Source organism: Vigna umbellata, chromosome 4 (genome assembly GCF_029865625.1).
Source record: "Vigna umbellata cultivar VRB3 chromosome 4, Vumbellata_1.0, whole genome shotgun sequence".
Lineage (NCBI taxonomy): Eukaryota > Viridiplantae > Streptophyta > Magnoliopsida > Fabales > Fabaceae > Vigna > Vigna umbellata.
The window spans coordinates 49,990,789-49,996,077 of record NC_142168.1 but is presented as its reverse complement, the minus strand read 5'-3'; the positions used below and the strand labels follow the sequence as shown (position 1 = coordinate 49,996,077).

Below are 5,289 nucleotides of genomic sequence, written 5' to 3'. Positions count from 1 at the left end.
TACTTGAGAAAAAAGAAAATATTTTTTATATAATGGGATGGATAATTAGAAACAAAAATTTATTTATTTATAAATAATTTGAAATATAATATAGTTATATGTTAAAATAAAAGCTAAATTATACCAATGATTGTCTTACGTTTTATTCAGTTGAATCTCCTTTAAGTACAGACTAATTTTCTTAAAGTTAAGAATGGTTATTCTATTAACTTGCTTGTTTAACACTATCATAAAACAATTTAGAATTTTTACAGTACACATTTGTGCTGTTAAAAACTACTAGTATAATTTGAAAATTCTAAACAAAATATAATTTATTTTAATATAAATATTTATTTACCATAAATTTAATGATATAAAAAAAGTATTTATCCTTTCACAATCGCTATACTCTATTTCATTTAGATCATCCCTTTTATTTAACATTTCTTTTCATTATATATTTTTCATTTGTATACTTTTTTGTAAAATTAAATATGATTTTAATTTCTGAATTTTGATATAAAATTAAAATTAATTAAACTTTAATATATTTTCATCTTTAAATTTTAAAATAAAAGGAATGTAATTCTTGTAACCTAGGTTACTTTTTTTTAAACAATTATATTTATTATTTTTAAAATTCAGAATATAAAGTACACCAAAATTTTATATATAGATAAATTTTAATTTCGTGTGATAAGGTTGAGTTATTTAAAAGCATGTTAAAAGAAGAATCCACATGCAATTTCTGGTAACAAGAAAATGTTTGCCAACCTGCAAACAATAGTAGGAAAATTCCAGCACGTAGCACCCTTGCTTACGTGTCCTCCACAAAGCCACCATCATGCAGATACGACGGGAAACCGGTGCATAATTACACGAATGCTAAACATGTACTTTATTAAAGTATTGATACTAACTGATTTTCAGTCTGTTTATAAAAAATATCTACACGAATGCTAAACATGTACTTTATTAAAGTATTGATACTAACTGATTTTCAGTCTGTTTATAAAAAATATCTACACGAATGCTAAACATGTACTTTATTAAAGTATTGATACTAACTGATTTTCAGTCTGTTTATAAAAAATATCTACTTAGACGTGAGTCTCTATAAACAAAATTTAATATTTTTAATATTATCATGAGATATTTGAAGAGGAAATCATCAATTGTAATAATCAAACAAATCAGTGATTCAAAATTATAAAAGATAAAAAGTTCTTAAAAAATGTACTTTATGAATAAACTTATTTTTCGAAATTTAATAAATAAATAAATAGAATAATACTTAAAATTAAAATTTTTTAATTAATTTTATTTTCAATTATAATGATTCGTGACTATGATATCCTTAATTGAAAGTATGAGTACTCTATATCTTATAACTTTCATAATTCAATCATTTTTATCCTAAGGTGAAATAACTCTTAACAAAAGAGATTTGTCTAATTAAAATAAATACTTACACATAGAGATCAATTTATCTTATAATTATAATTTTAAAAATTAATTTTAATGATAATTTATAGTTTTTGTATTATTTGACATAAATTTAATTATATTAAATTTATGTTAAATAAATTATCTATGGGTAGATTATAATCAAGTAAAGTTATTATCGGAGTTATTTTTCTCGTTTCCGGCAGTTTTAACCCTCAAAAAATATGTTACTCGCGGTTAGTAAAACCGATGGAAAAACCTGCGTCGCTAAGTAATTACCGGTGGTTTTTTTAAAAACCGTCACAATTAGCGGAGGTTTTGAAAAACCGTCGATAATAGTGAGGGTTTTACTAAAACCGCCGGAAATAACCAGGGTTAAGCAAAACCGCCTGTAATTTGTGAGGGTTTATGAAAACCGCCGGTACTTTTGAGGGTTTTCCAAAACCGCCAGAAATGTAAATAATTTAATTTTTTTTATTATTCAAATGACTTGATTATCATTAATAAACCAAAATTAAATAATATGAAACCAAAATTAAATGTAAACATTAAATATAAACCAAAATATTATTATATAAATTGTAAACACTAAAAATACAATTAATGTTTCTTAAAAATTAAAATTAACATGTTATGAATAATAATTATAGTTTTGTACTTCTTCATTTTATCCATCATTTGGTACTTTTTCATTTTATCCATCATTTGATATGCTTCCTTTTTCAAATACCTACAATATAAAACAATAATTAATTAATAATATTTTAAAAAATTATTAGACGAATTTAAGAACTATTGATGGTTGAAAAATATTAAAATATGATATAATAGAAACTAAATCCAAGTATATCGATGAAAACAAAAGGTTAATTGTAGCCAATTAATTATTGTTTTAAGTAATCAATCAAGAAGTTATGTTACCTTAATAGCTATTGGAACTAGGTCAGACTTCTCTAAAGGCAATTTAAGCAAATAATAGAAATTAGCATTTGCTTCCATTACAAAGTACAGTGACCAAATTAACTATATCAGTAAAACAGAAATTAGCTACCTCAACACAAAGTGTGTTGTGTGCTTTTTACATCAACATTTGATCATGCCAAAAGGGAAAAGGCATCAACTGTTTAAAGCTAAACTCTTACGATATTTTCTCGTTCTTTGCAGGACATGAACCTAGTCATATGTTCTATGCTGACAAAACAAACCACCTTTCTTGTTCTTATTTTAAGCATAGTTAAGAGAGACAGAAACAAAAAATGGAGAAAAGGTATCAACTTTTTACAGCCATATGTACTATTAGCAATGGGGAAACGATGAAAAGCAAATGAAACATTGATTAACACCAAAAGTAGGTCATAACTCTGGCTGATCCATTAAATCACCTAGTGTATTACATATATGATCCAAACTGTGAACAGAAGAAAAGAGAAAAGAAGAATGATGGCAAGAAAGAGAGAGAGGTATGTGATGTTGTCCTTGGAAAGCAGGGGCAACAACAATTGGTATTCACAATATTTACTACATCAAAATTGCATATCTCATGTTGTCACTTACCATGAGATGGTTCATTTCAGAAACCTGTGAGAATTCCCCAGTTACCCAAACCCCATCAGAACCATTAACCTGAGGGTGAGAAACACATGAGAGTATTGATATTGAAGCTTGAAAAATGATGCACACAAGCCCCCAACCAGAATTTAAAATTTAAAATAAAGACAAATTTGAATTTTACATTAAAATTTAGAAAAAAAAAATTAATCTAATAAAATATTATGACATGATGTATAACATAAGAGATTCTATGAACAGATGATGCTGTTTTAGCATACTTTATATACAAGGGCTTCTTTCCTATTCAATTTTGTTTGCAGTTTATAGTTTACATGTAGAAATTAGGTAATTCTTAATTTTGCTATCTAGTATTTACGTCAATACCTTTCAATTCTTCTCTCATAATATTTGCAGCTTTAACATTTTCCTTTTCAAGAATTAAGTTGAATAAGACTGCACCTCAGGCTGCTTTCTTCAAGTTGTCAACCCATAATGAAAATCAATAAAAAAATGTAAAAATATATATATTATGTCAAAATAAATTGATAAGGTAATAAAAACATCATTAAAGGAATAGTTAAAAGAACATTTAGTTACCTGCAGGAGACACATGGTATGGAACATATCATTGAATTCCTGTAAGAGAAACTTCTCCTGTACAACAACTTCTGCTAATTCTGATAGCAATCCAGCAATCTCGTCAGCCTGATCATCAACAAATTTTAACTCTATTTTTAATTTTAAGTCCTCACCAGATAATAACAAGACTAATATTAATACACTGTTATCAAACATACCAAGGGTAAAAAAGCTGATAATGAAGAGTTCATGGAATCTGTTAGCTTCAATGCACTGAGAAACTGATGCTAATTTCAAATCCACCTGTAAACAACAGCATAATACAAATTCTATAAATGCAAATTTTTTTATACTAAGGTAAGACTTGAATGTCTTTAACTGGACTCACCTGAGCACCTTCCAAAAGATGAACTCTGCATGCAACAAAATACAAACATTCTTGCAATAAGGTGATTGCAACTACATATTGCCTTTTCATACTTCTCCATGTTTTCAATAGCTTCATCTACCAACACATATCACACACCAACGATGAGAGAATTGAATCTCTAAAACAACAACAATGGCATAATGCCAATTCAATCATAACTAAATGAGATACACATACACTATAAACTCACTTGAGATTGCAGTATACCATCCAGTTTCATCTCAAGCTTCTCTCTCTCAATTTCTATCCTCGTTAGTACCATTGAATATCGCAGTTTGGCTTGAGTATTCAAAGCACATATGAAATTTCCCTGAACACAAAACAATTCAAAAAAAATTGTTAATCTCATTGGAAATTAAATATAAAACCACTCACAACGATCTTACATGTCATATGATTTCATATCAGTAGCGGATTTTGGTTAGGCCCAAATCTGAAGGAATAATAGCTTATCTTTTTTCGAAAGTATAATCATTACCCAAACTTGAAGGAAAATGGTGTGATTCACAGCACAAGCTCTTGCATTTGCAAACCGCCATTAGATGAAACGATTATCAAACAAACGTAGTTGATGAATAACAACAATATCTTGCTCAACCCTAACCAAGATCCAACGCACACAGTTTTATCACCTCGCGTGCGGAATCTGGCACAACCGATCTCAAGAAGCAACAATCTATTTCTTCCAAGGCTGCTTCACCGATGTGAAAGTGTGAATCGTCTCTATTATTGTGCGCGAGCGAGTGCTCCTACAAAAAGAGGAAGAAGAAACGTGAAACCAAACCCTAGCTCGTTCTCCCTACATGTTCAGATTCACTCTTTGCTTTGCTTACAGCTTTCATTGCTTCCCCACTTTGTAGCAAGACCGTCACTGTTATTTTTAAAAATATTACTAAACTAAACAAGAATAAGAATTTTTGGAGAATGAAGACAAGACCGGTCGTGGATGGAGATGAAGAAAGGCCCTGACTTTTCACGAGCGAAGAAGGAGAGAGGAGTAGAGTTGGCCGCACCAGTTCCGTCGCCGGACACCATGCTCATCGACAGTGATTCCAGGAGGAGATGTGCGATGGCTGGCTTCTCTGTTGGTTAGAGGGTCATAAAAGAAAGAAGATGAAGCGTTAGAGGTTTACAGCGCGGTGTAAAGAGGGAAAATGAAAAAATATTAGCACGGTGTAAAGAGGAAAAATGAAAACGTATTTTCACTTAAAAAGTTTTTGAATAAAAAAAATAATTTATCTGTGGTTTTAACGAACCGCGAAAATTCCAAAAGTTTTAAAAAAAAAACCGCCAAGTGTTTC

General features: G+C 29.3%; 1 pseudogene across 1 annotated transcript; it reads right to left on the bottom strand.

Annotated features, from left to right (window-relative positions):
• Nucleotides 1-1,983: 1,983 nt before the first annotated feature.
• On the bottom strand, nt 1,984-5,029 carry LOC148200478 (QWRF motif-containing protein 3-like; annotated as a pseudogene). The gene is made up of 8 exons (XR_015785925.1): nt 4,959-5,029; nt 4,467-4,602; nt 4,179-4,298; nt 3,947-4,063; nt 3,777-3,861; nt 3,577-3,684; nt 2,983-3,444; nt 1,984-2,158 (listed from the first exon to the last, which is right to left on the bottom strand). The product of XR_015785925.1 is annotated as a QWRF motif-containing protein 3-like (transcript).
• Between the last annotated feature and the right edge of the window lie 260 nt (nt 5,030-5,289).